The sequence below is a fragment of the Heterocephalus glaber genome, unplaced genomic scaffold, assembly GCF_053883595.1.
Source record: "Heterocephalus glaber isolate CG9 unplaced genomic scaffold, H.glaber_assembly_v1.0 deba00001479, whole genome shotgun sequence".
Lineage (NCBI taxonomy): Eukaryota > Metazoa > Chordata > Mammalia > Rodentia > Bathyergidae > Heterocephalus > Heterocephalus glaber.
Genome location: NW_028258316.1, coordinates 5,023,054 through 5,036,066, shown reverse-complemented (window position 1 = coordinate 5,036,066; position 13,013 = coordinate 5,023,054). Strand labels below are relative to the sequence as shown.

Here is a 13,013-nt window from a genome sequence, read left to right as displayed (position 1 = left end):
GGACATTTGGGGTATGCTCAGTTTTGGCTATTTATAAATAATGCTGCTATGAACATTCCTGTGTGTCAGCATACTCACAAGACGTTTAAATGTCTCCTGCTACTTCACCTCTTTTGTCCATTTTTCTAGTTCTATTTCTTTGTGCCCTCTGGATTTGCAGGAGTTATCTGTCTGTTCTCAGTATAGATCCTTCAGTGAATGTTTATTGTGAATATCTTCACATTTTACAACTCGCCTTGTCACACTCTTAATCATGCCTTCGATGAACTGAAAGCCTTAATTTTAACGTAGCCTAATTTCACAATCTTTTTCTTTGTGGTTAATACTTTTGTTGTGGTCTACCCAGTATAAGGAATCTTTCCCCCCAGGCAGGTGGAATTTATGCTCCTCTACTTCATGTTTCCGGTTCATGTGGAGTGGGTTTTCTCTGTGAGGGTGAAGGTTCAGCTTTTGCTTTTTCGTATGGATCTAGCTCTGTAATTGATTTAGGCCGCTGCCTGTCAGGCGTTCATCTCCTTGCGGGTCCTTGGGGAGCTCAGTATTCCATCCCTCGGCTCTGCTTTTCTCCATTCTTCCACCCACACCGCCTATCACTGGAGATTTCAAATAAGCCTCTGTGTCTGTCAGCACGAGGCCTCCAGTTTTGTTCTTCAGGATGTTATGGTTTCTTCCTTCCCATTTCCATATACATTTTAGAATCAATTTTGTCAGTTTCCATATTCAAACAAAAATACCCCAAAGTTTTTCTGCTAGGATGACGTTAAATCTCTGACTATTTCGGTCCTAGGAATAAATAATGGCATGTGAAGACTTTTTATTGATAAAAGCAATGCTGATTGAGAAGATATTTTTTCTGGTAGTGACAAAGGCCAAATGATTTCTGGAAATTGATGCGGTTTTGACAGTATCTTCTGCTTCCTCCAGACTCACTTTTCCGGGGTTTTTATTTATCTTCTCAACCCTGTCTGTCTGTGATGTCCTGTCCCCGGCTCCTGCTGGCAGAGACCGCACGTACATGTTTTCCCCGGTCAAGCATGGTGTTTTGCAGGCGCGGTGCTCAGTGATCACACACCCAGCCTGTCTGGGTGTTGCCTGTCAGGTGCTGCTTCTGCCTGGGTGGGGCGGCAGGGAGCGGGACAGTCAGCCCCAGGAAGGTTCTTGGTATGCAGCACGGTCCCCAGGGCCACGTAGGCCACCTGCTTTGGAACTGGTTCTCACCTGGCCTGAGCAGTGGGGATGGGTCCAGGGAGCGGGCTGAGGCAAGGGGCTGCTTGCAGCGAGGTCGTTCTGGTACACAGGGGTCCCTGTTGGGGCCAGCAGCACCTCCATACCTTCACCTGCATCTTGGGTCTCATCTTTTGTATGTCCAGGGGTGCTGGTGACAGTGAACCAAAATGAGAACCCATTTTCTTTGCATATTTCATTTCTCCCCTGGAATGACTGAGTCCTGTTTGGTTTTTTGTTTTGTTTTGTTTTGTTTTTTTAGTTTTTTGAGACAGGGTCTCACTATGTAGCCCAGGCTGACCTTGAGCTCATGACTATCCTCCTGCCTCAGCCTCCCAAGTGCTGGGATTACAGGGGTGTTCCACCATGCCCAGCAAGATTTTATTTTTTGACAGCTAGAAAATAGAATTGCTAAACAGAGAAAGAACCTGTTTTGTTTTGTTTTCATGTTCTTTTTTTTTTTTGGTACCAGGGATCGAACTCGGAACCTTGCACTTTCGAGGAGGCACCAGAACCACTGAGCTAAATCCCTGGCCCTAAGAGCCTGTTTTTAAGTAGAGACATTTGTGTAAGAATAAGAGGAAACCTCCAGTACTAGGTACTCTGGAGGCTGAGGCAGGAAGATCTCAGGTTCTAGACCAGTCAGGGCAATTTAATGAGATCTTGTCTCAAAAGAAGGGGCTTGGGATGTAGATTAGTGCTCCCCAGGTTCACTCCCTATTACCACGCACAAAAGGAGGATGGAACCATACTCTGAGGACAGTTGTCTTGGTTTCTCTTTGACATACTGGGTCTTTTGTCATTGTCTTGGTTACTTTTCTTGTTGCTGAGACAAAATACTTGACACCCCAAGTTAAAGAAGGAAAGGTTTATTTAGCTCGCAGTGTGTAGAGCTTTCAGTCCATGGTCAGCTGCTGCAAGGTAGGGTGGCATGGCAGAGGGCCACCAGAGAGGAGAAACAGTCCACGGTGTGGAAGGTGGATGGCAGGAGGCAGCAAAAGCAGCAAGTAGCAAGCAAGGGCAACAGCCACAACAGCAGCCCTCTTTCTGTCCCTTATACACAGTGGACCCTAGACTTATGAACTCAGTTCATTCCCGAGGGCTGGTTGTAACTCCAGTTGGTCAGTGAAGGCTCAGGCTCCTCTACCCAGCCTTCAAAGTCTCTCTCCTGTACATAGGCAGATCTCAGAGTCCTTAGAGAGACCCTGGCCCAGGATTTCTCAGTTAACCCCACACTGGATAGGATGTTGTCATGTTCCTTCCAGACTCTTTAAGGGTTAGATCTGTATCTGAGACCATCTGGAACCCCAAGCGGCCAGCATTCCGGTCGTAACTCAATACTTTGGTCTTAAGTTAAAACTAAAATCCTGGTTCAGTTGTTCATATGTCAGGCCAGTCATGACTCAAGGGTCCACTGCCTATTCTGTCCAGGCTGTGCACCCTTAGGGCAGGCAGCACTCACACCCAGGGAGAGCTTCCCCACACACCCGGAACTATGCCAGACCAATCAGCGGACTGATTTTAGTAATCACACACCCTTAATCCCAGCACCACACACTCCAGAGCCAGCCACCTCCGAAAAGGGCGACACCTAGACACAAGCCATAACAGTTGTTGGTTTACTTCATGTGTAGATTGTGAATTACTAGGGGGTGAATTTATAGTAATGCCTACACTAACTGGAACTTTCACTTAAATGGAATTTACTTTTGGCATATTCACTTCTCTGAGAAAGAGAGGCACCAGTCCATTATCAAGATTTGCCTTGCCTCGGTATTTTTTTTTTTGCAGTGACAAAGTATATTTGAAAAAGTAAAAGTGAAGAGTGAGGGAGAAACGGACTCTTCAGAGCAAGCTTGGGCCGAGTGAAAGAGGAAAAAGCAAGATGAAAGTACACCCTGGAGAAAGCAGGGGGGTTTATCATGAGGAAAGCCACGATAGCCTTGCCTCAGTATTCAGTAGATTGATTAAACCTCTCAACTTGCTGCTTCTGCAGTGATACAGTGATACAGTAATGGATTTTCTTTTTTTCTTTCAGTATTGAGGATCGAACCCAGGGCTATTCTCCCACTGGCTACATCCGAGCCCTTTTTGTTTTTTGTTTTGAGGCAGGGTCTCATTAAGTTGCTCAGGCAGGGTTTGAAATTTTGATCCTCCTGTCTTGGCCTCCCGAGTAGCTGGGATTACAGGTGTGTAACTGTGACCTAGAATTTTATTAGCAATTCTGCAGCATTTAGAAATTGCAAAGTGTGTCTCTTGTGGATGTGACGTGAGCTCATGTTTTAAATATTCTTAAAGTGCTTTAATGTACCTGCTTTTGGAGTTTTGGTGTAGGTAGGATGTACAGTATTCCTACTTTGTCAGAAAACTCATTCATGGTGGCTGTTTTTTAAGGATCGCATTGCTGATGACTTACAGAGCTGTGGTAGAAATCAGCTTGAGCATTTTTTCAACAGGAAACATGAGTTTCTGAAAATGGATTACTGCCTTTTGAAAATGATCTCCACATTGAACTGAGGGAGGTTTAGGTTAGAATTCATCTAATCAAATTTTTTTATTGTTTTCACAGTTTTTGTGGCTTTTTTTTTTTTTTTTTTTTTGGTACCGGGGATCCAACTTGGGACCCTGTGCTTGAGAGGCAGGCAGCGGAACCACTGAGCTAAATCCCCGGCCCCTGTGGCATATGTTTTTCAATTAGCAATAATTGTGCCTCGGATAAACCTCATTGGTTACGATACCGCCACTGTGCAAAGCTGGCATATATATATTTTTTTTTTGGTACCAGGGATCGAACTCGGGTCCTTGTGCTTGCGAGGCAAGCGGCAGAACCACTGAGCTAAATCCCCTGCCCTGGCATATGTTTCTGATTGAATGTTCTTACCCTTTGGTAGTTAGTTGGGTGTTTGTGGATGGTGAAGTGTAACATATATACCGTGTTTATGTTTCTATGATTTATAATTTTATGTTCCCTTTGTAAAGTTTTTGTAAGTGTAAGATTATAATTTATAATTTTAAAAACCTATACATTGTCCTACAAGCTTTGTGGCAAATTCAAATTTTATTTCAAAACTAAATTGAATGATATTGAATAGCTAATATGTTTTCTTATTTAAAGTACAAAATAGGGGCCGGGGATTTAGCTCAGTGGTGCTGCGCCTGCCTCGCAAGCGCAAAGTCGTGAGTTTGATCCCTGGTACTGAGGAAAAAAGGTCGTGAATGTGTATTCTGTGGTACTGGATTCTGCCTCTGCCCTTCTCACCTTTCATTCCAGGACTCCTCTTCAAAGCCATTTTTGTAGTTTCTTTTTTATCCTACCAGTAACCCTTTTTTGCAAATATGTATTTTTACATACATACATACATACATACATACATACATACATAAAACCGCTCTTATTGTACTCATTTTTCACCCAGTCGATCCTCAGGACTTCTCCACATTAGGATGTAGATATCTTCCTTTTTTTTACGGCTCCACTGTATCCCACTAACTTGGAAATATCGTTGGTTTCGAACCCTGTTTCTGGACACATGTTTGTTGCCCGCCGTTAGCTGCTGTAAACAGTGCTGTGAGGAGAGGCTCGTGCAGCTGTGTGGGGAGGGGTCCCTGAAAGCCGGAGCGCTGGAGGAAAGGTGCGAGCCTTGGATTCCCTGAGCAGTCGCTGTGGACCCCTGGACACACAGGTGCTGTCTTGGCAGATATCGTCCCCAGGTCCCCTTCCATTAGTGCCTCCTTTGTGCTCCCACTGCCAGCCATCAGAGGTGCCGGCATCCCCAAAGTCTCACCAAGACAGCATGCTGTCTGACAGTGGGGCTGTCACCAGCCTGGTAAGTAAGAGATATGTAGTATGTTGGTGTGGCTTTCACAGTAGCTCACCTGTGAGTAAGGGTGCACATTTTCACACATTTAAGAGCCATCTATATTTATCCTTCCATGTACTGTCTTACCAGGCTCTTCGTGTGGCAGATCTCTAAGCAGGGAACTCTGCAGAGCCTTGCTGGTTGCCTCTATACCCTCCACTGCCTTGGGCCCTTGCACGGCCCGAGGAGCTGCTCAGCCCAGGCTCCAGAGGGCCCACGAGCAGGCCGTCAACCCTGGCTGTCCTCGGGGCTCTCCTAGGGAGCTCCGGGAACTTGTGTCCAGAGCCCACTCTCAACGACCAGTTTAATTCCCACAGGGAGAGGTCTGAGCACCAGCTTTTTTATTTGTTTTGCCGTGCTAGGGCTGGAACTGGGCCCTCCAGTGCGAGGCAGTCTCTGCCACCGAGCTGCACCCCAGCCCGAAGAACTGGATGTGTGCTTTGGTAAGGAGAGACTCTGGATAAAAGGATCTTTGTGCTGGGCTTGGGGTCGCACACCTATAACCCCTGCTACTCAGGATGCCGAGGCCAGAAGATCACACATTTGCAGCCAGCCTGCACAGTTTCACAAGACCCTGTCTCACAATGAAATCAAGCCAGGCTGGTGGCCATTCTCCTGTAGTCCCAGCACTCTGGGAGGATGAAGCAGGAGGATTTAAGCTTGAGCCCAGGTTGGACAACTTAGCAATTTAGCAAGAACCTATCTCAAAATTTACAAAAAGGGCTGGGGATGCAGCTTGATGAGAAGGCCCCAGGTTCAATCCCCAGCACTGAGGGTGGGGGATCAAAAGGGCCAGGGATGGCGGTCAGCTAGAGTGCTTGCCTGGCATGTATGAGACCCTGAATTCAATCCCTACTACTGAGAAAAAAAAAAGACTTCCAAGATCCATTGCCATAGGGAGAACACTATCACTGTAAGGTCTGCAAGCATTTCCTCGTTTCTGTGTTCATCTTTAACTCACCAGGTGACTCCGGCAGGTGGCCAGGGTGGCAGTCATTGGTCTAAGCCAGCTGGAGTGACCCTAGCCCTGAACACTGTTTTGCTTCAGAGTGAGCATGTTCTTTCAGTCCACTCATTTTGTCTGACAGCAAGGCCTTTTATCCCCTGGCACTGGGCCTGCGGTACCCCTCGGTTCTGGGAGCCGGGGTAAAACCAGGCGGCTGGGCAGGCTCAGGATCGGGCTTAGACACGGGGAGGGTGTCAGGCAGCCTGGGACAGGCTGAGCAGCTGAGCCTGCCTCCTCAGGACTTTGGATTCGGGACGCAGTGCTGTTGAGCCTTATCAGAAGCCTGTTAGGGTTGGCCTCCCTGGTCTTGCAGCCACTCGGTTTGCGGTGAAAAAGCAGCACAGATAGCCCTAATCAGGTTTTTATTCTTTCCACCTTTTGGAAAGAAAAATGGCAGATTCTGTGGGCAAGTGATACCGTCCCTCACAGGAGTGTTTGTCCACTCTCCCAGCTTACACACCACTTTTCACGCCTGTTTTGTCAAACTGGTCAAATCCCATCTACTGCGACGCTCTTAGCCCTGTGCTGTGTCCCCTGCGCCCCAGGGCCAGTGAGGCTGGAGCTGCCTTGTGATGACGTCAGTTCTGCAGAATGACTCCTTTTTAAAATTTGTTTATTTATTTAGAGACAGGGTCAGTCTCCATAAGTTCAGGCTGGCCTTGAACTCACTATTTAGTCCAGGCTGGCCTTGATCCTCCTGCCTTAGCCTCCCAGTACTGGGTTTACAGGGGTGGGTTACCATGCCCGGCTTTAAGTTTAGTTTGTAGCTGATATCTAAAAGCATAAAACTGCATATTAAGGAGGGATCACATGATTTTCCAGTGTGCTGGTACGTTGTGTGATCAGGCTAAACGTGGCCGCCTCTTAAATGTTCATCACTTCTTCATGACAAAGCATTCAGACCCCTTCTGATGGTCCTGGGTGCCGAAGAGGCCTGGCCACTGCCGATTCTCAGGACAACTGTACCAGCCAGTCCCAGCCCACCCTCTTGCTCCCGGGGTTGGCACCTGAGCCCCAGTGTTGGGCTCTGGCCCTGTTGAAAGAACTGGACCACTGGTTGGAGCAGCTCTCAGGTTTGGGCCATGCTGCATGGCAGGGAATCTGCAGGCAGAGGTTAAAGGCTGCTGAGCCCAAGCTGGTTCTCACTGCCCCAGGGGCAGAGACTGGCGGACGGCGGGGCATCTTCCTGGAAGCCTGCTGTGCCCTAAGAGGTGGAACAGCCTTGGCCTCAGAACAGGGCCCTGCTGAGGAATGAGGGTCTGATAGGAGGAGAACCAAAAGACACAGCCCCTGTACACCTGTAAGGTAAAGCGAGACCTTGCCTCTGGGACAAGTGCCTTTCCTTACGTGGGTTATATAATAACCCTGCCTCAAAACCCAAAATAATATTAATGTAATAACGGAACATTTGTTGAGTCTTGTATATTCCAGGTACTACCCTAATCACTTCTAATTTATTACATTATTTAATATTAGTATCAAGAAAGGAAAAATGAAAACAGAATTTCTCATTGTCAGCACATCTAGAGGGTTTGTTTTTATGGAGAAGCACATTTGAGGTCATTGCTGGAATGAGGTGGTTTGTGAAGATGACCCAGACACACCAAAAATGGGTTATGGTTACTCTCCCCTCCAGTCTGGAGCAAATTACTGTTCCACAGATTGGTGTAAGGGCAGCTCCCCTCAGATGAGTGGCCGTCTTCATGTGATGTGTGAGCTGTTCCACCTGGCGGTGAGAGTGAAACCCTGAAAGTGCAGGAAAGGGCTTGCCAGCCGGCAGTGTGCAGGGGAGAGCTGCCTGCAGTCTCCAGGCTCTGCCATGGCCCCTGGGCCGCGCATCCTCTTTGGCACTTCCTTCTTCGTGACTCTGTCCTCGGCCCACTAAATGCATAGATAGCGTTTCCTGAGTTTTTTGAGGGCTTTCATTTTTTAGTTTGAGATATGGTAGAATGGAGAAAAGGCTCCAGGAAATAGAAATAAATACAGGGGAAGAGTTTTAAAAATGGCTATGCGGTTCTTTATAAAAGCAGTGTACATTTCTGTGAATGTTTAAGTCAAGGAAATTTTGATTCAGAAAGTCATGTGAAATTCAATTAATGTGATCAGTGACACTTAGCTCTGGTTCTAATGAGAATTAATCCTTCTCCATCCATGCTTAAGGAAAGCATAGGCACCCTAAGAATATTTTCAGGGTGCATCTGGGTTACAGCTTCCAGGACCGGAAGCCATGGTTAGGAGATGTGTTCTATAAGGTGATCAAACCTGGCATGACTTCCATTCTATGCCATCGTTTTATAAGAATGTGTGAACTTGACATCAGTAACGAGTCAGAGGAGCTGGTAAATGATGGCCCTTTCGTAGAAAGGAGGCTTTTTGTTTCAGTTGGCTCATAGAGGAGTTACCAGTAAATCCAGAATGAATTGCACAATGAGTGGCCAGGAAACAGACTGAGGAGCTCCATCCGGCAGCTGGCAGACCTGTTCGCTGCGGGCCTAGGACAGACCTGGGGCTGGCTGCTTCCCTCTGCGACACAGTTCCGAGGTCAGGGCTGCTTCGTGTCATCTTCGAGTGCTGGCTGGGGGCTGCCCAGCCTCTCCAGGAGCCATGGCAGACCCCTGACGGAGCAGGAGGACCAGGTGCCATGCTGGAGTGTGTGAGTTTTTGTTTTGTTGCTTTTTTGTGGTTCTGGGCATCAAACCCAGGGGCAGATGCGTGCCAGGTAAGCACTCTGCTGCTGAGCCAAACCTTCAGCCCCAGGGCTATTCGATGCAGACCTTCGGTTGCACGTAGGGACCATGACCACACTTGTCCTCAGACCTTCACCATCCAGCAAGGATCAGAAGAGCAGCCAGGTCAGAACACTTTGAGAAGCAAACTGGTAAGGGGAGCACCTGCTCCTGCCACTGACCAGCATGGCCCAGCTCCCTGACAAATGCTCCCAACAGGCCCCCGTGCCCCCTTCCAGAGCACCTGTGCCATCTGGGCCCAGCCTTTGTGGTGGTGTGAAGCCCTCTTGCAGCCCCACCAGGGCAGAGTGGCGTGCATGCTCTCTAGGTGCCCAGAGCTCCAGGGTGGCCGGGGGGAGCACAGGCGCATTCTGCCCTCCCTGGCACGCTCCAGCCGTGGGGCATCGCTGTGCTGCTGGCGACTGGCAGCGAGGCATGTGCGCCGGGCGCTTGGCTCTCAGCTGCTGACTGTTTCAGGGCTCTTCCCACCCCTGTTGAGGAGGAGGGCAGCTGCTGCTGGGCCTGCTTCTGCTGGCCAGAAGGTGAGGCCATGGCAGCAAGGTGCATCTGGAGAGGCGGGGCCGTCACCTGCTTCGCAGATGGTGGCTGTGATCGTACCCCGGCTGGGACAGACACCAGGCCTTGTCACAATCCCCGAACCTGTGATGGCCGCCTGGGCTGCATTCTCTCTCCTGGTCCTCGTGCAGAGCTCTTGACATGTTTAAAGTTACCAAGTAGCACTGGAAATAATGTTCTACAGTGCAAATCTAAGTGTGGGACTCTGGAGCTTAGAAACCCTTCCATGGTTCCTGTGTGTGTTCCAATCGTGTGTATTCCTATCATGTAGAGAGCAACAGTCTCAAAAAACCTTCACAATTTTTTGAGCAAGCAAATCTCATATATATGCATTATGTATATTTATGTACAGCGAGTATTGTGTTACTAAGATACTTTATATAAAGCATTATAAACTAAAAATGAAGATGAAATGATGTAATAAGTTTTAGTTTAAGTATTTAAATTTTTTAGCTGGAAGTGGTGGCGCATACCTATCACCCTAGCATGTGTGGGTTCTGCCACCTCCCTGGCACGCTCCAGCTTCGGGCAGTGTCACTATGGGGATAGCGGATTTGGATTGGGGAGCCCCAGCTCCTGCCTTTGAGTAGCACGGCCTAGCCAGATGTTTCCCGCCTCGGCACCCCGTGTCTGCTCTCCAGAGCAGTTGTAAAGAGGGAGGAGGATCTCTGTGAGTTCGAGGCCAGCCTGGGGTGCATAGTGAGTTCAAGTCCAGCTTAGAATACATAGCAAGACTGTGTTTCAAAAACAAAAGCAAAAAAAAAAAAATAAAAATTTGAAATTTTATTTAATGTGTTAACATTTTTTATTTCTAAAAGTTGTTATTAATGAGTAATATGACTGATTTTACTTCATTGTTTTTCAAAATCTTGGTTTAATATTTGCTGTACAGCCATTTTAACATCTTACAGTAAGTTTATCTTTTGTTTAAGACAGGGCTTGTTCTATAGTCCAGGCTTGAATTTACGGTGATCCTCCTGCCTCAGCCTCCTAAGTGCTATGATTAAAGGTGTCTGCCACCACTTCCAGTTTATTTCTTTGATACTTGGTTTTAATGGTGCCTAATGTGGCAGGTCATCTTTAAGATGGCTGATAGTGGTTCCTGCCACCTGGTATTCCTGGCTGTTTTAAACTACCATTTTTCTCTCTCTCTCATTTTGTTTTGAAGTTAGAAGCATTTTTATTGGAAACAAGAATAGCTCCTGGATTTTCAGAGGGGTCCCGAGTGGGCGGCCCCACTGGTTCCGATTTTGTCTAACCGTCTTAGCCCTGACCAGGACAGGAGGGGAGCTGGGGCCAAGTGTCGGTCAGAGGAGACGGTGCAACAAGTGACTGAAAGAGTAAAAGCATCTTCATTACCTACAAAGCCCGGAGAGAAGACAGCAGCAGGGCAGCCAGGGGCACAAGGAAGGGGCTGTGATCTGGACACCAGGCCCCAACAGCAGGTGGGGAGCAGAGAGGAGGGTCCCGTGAGCTGGAGCTTTATTACCCAAGCAGTTGTGCCCTGTGTCACCCAAAGGCAAGGACCTGACTGGTGGGGTAGAAGCAGGAGACCCAGTTCCGTGGGGTCCCCGGGGCAGATGAGGGCTCAGCCAAGTCCTCGCTGGGAGGGCAGCGGTCGGCAGAAGGCAGCTGCATCAGGCTGGTGTCTGGACCAGACACCTGGAGGGGCTGGAGCACGAGGCTCCGTGCTCTGTTGGAAACAGGATGAGGCTGTTTGTAGGAACAGCAGGTTTGCTGCATGCAAGTCAGATTCCTTTAATCACAGCGAAGATCTCTTTAATACAGGTCTGGGTGCTGATAACATTATTTATTTGTTTATTTATTTAGCGAGACAGGGTCTCACTGTCCAGTTCAGGCTGGCCTTGGACTCACTATGTAGCCCGGCCTGGCCTCAAACGTGAGACGATCCTCCTGCCTCAGCCTGGGAGTACTGGGCTGACAGGCGTGCGCCACCATGCCTGGCTTGTTCGATTTTCTCCATCCCCTCATTTACCAGCTTTCTCACTGAAGCTCCAGCCCCTGCTCTTCCTGTCTGTGTAGCTTGTCGCACCAGTGATGAGTGACTTTTGCCCTGGAGAAGACCAAGACTAAGCAGTAGTTTGCTTTTGTAAACCCGAATTCACTGTAGATGCAGAAGGATAAAAGTTTCTTTTCTCTCTGGTTTTTCTTGGAATCCTTTTCAAGAGATGAAGTTGAAGTCAGGTCGAGACGGCCTCGTGACAGAGCTTGTCTGCGATGTTGGACTTGGGCATTTTCACCTGTTTGCTTTTGTCTGGGACACAGGGCGAAAGATGGGAGGGGGAGAGCATCATCCCTCCTCCTCCTCCTCCCCCCTCCTCCCCCCTCCTCCCCTTCCCCCCTCCCGCTCCTCTCAGCCCTGGGTGCGGTCGTTGTGGGCGGCTTTCTGCTGCTGGCCCAGTAGAGCTTCCTGCTGCTTAGATTTGCAGTTTTCTGCAGAAGAGGGGAGAAATCAAACCACCCCCGGAGAGCTCTTGCACCTCCACCTGCAGATGTGCTCGTGGTGGGGGGCTCTGGGACAGCGGGGAAATGACTGCCACGTTTCAGGTGCTCTTGCTCAAGATTTTCTGTCCAGATTTTATTTAATTAATTAATTATTTATTTTTGGTACCGGGGATCGAACTCAGGTCCTTGGACTTGCGCAGCAGGCGGCGAAACCACTGATCTAAATCCCCAGTCCTCTGTCCAGATTTTAGCCTGACCCCCTCAGAAACAGAACTCAGCTCTGTTCTTTGAAATGCATGTGGAAAAAATGGTCGTCCGTGTTGAAATTTGACATTTCTTATCTCGTGAAACTGCAGAATTGTCAGATGAATAAATTCCTGCTCATGTGGTTGTAGCTAAAATTCTATTTGTAAAAGTGTAGGATGGCTCCCAGCAAATTGAAGCTCCAATAAATAAAGTGCACCTGGGTGGGTTGGGCTGCTGGGTGGCGGTGCTGGGCTGGACCTGGGAGTGGAGGGGGCTCTGTTGGCCCTGGGCAGGTTGGTGCTGCTGTGTCCATCTCCTGGCCCAACAGGGAGGAGACACAGGTGACATTAACGACAGCTGTTATGTGAATTCAGACGCCCGTGGCCCCTCAGGAGCAGTGCGACTGCAGGCACCGCGTCCACTCTCGGGGCCTGGGCTCGGTCCCCTGCACCAGAATAAGTAATGAACTTCTAGATGCGATAGCACTGTGGGGAGCGGTCTACCCGAGGACGAGGACGCCAGTTGGGGTGATCCCCCAGCCCTGCTGGTGACAGGGCCCAAGACGACCGGGGAGAGTGCAGTGGTTCCGGAAGGTCCTGGGGAGAAGCTCGGGTTGGACTGCAGACATTTATACCGTTTCTCAAGTATTTCCCACTGGGCAAACGGGGGCCATGAGCTGTGGGCTCGTTCCGTGGGCTGCAAGGAGGGGCGGCATCGCTGAGGGAGTCCCCAGGGCCTTGTCCGAAGCTTTGGGACAGTCCCCGAGGTGGCCCTTGGGGCTGGTTCTCGCGCTGAGTAATTGACTACTTCTCTAGCTCAGAGTTGTCTCATCTCTAAATCTGCTCCTGCTTGTTTGGCACATTTCGTGTGTTACTTCTTCCTCCTACTCCCCTGCCCCCAGATTCTCCT

At 48.9% G+C, this 13,013-nt stretch overlaps 1 protein-coding gene and 1 pseudogene across 2 annotated transcripts in view; one reads left to right on the top strand and one right to left on the bottom strand.

Annotated features, from left to right (window-relative positions):
* Positions 1–13,013, top strand: part of Abl1 (ABL proto-oncogene 1, non-receptor tyrosine kinase) — a 152,644-nt gene that overhangs the window by 6,261 nt on the left and 133,370 nt on the right. The window lies entirely within an intron of this gene.
* On the bottom strand, positions 3,900–3,979 carry LOC147826047 (U4 spliceosomal RNA; annotated as a pseudogene).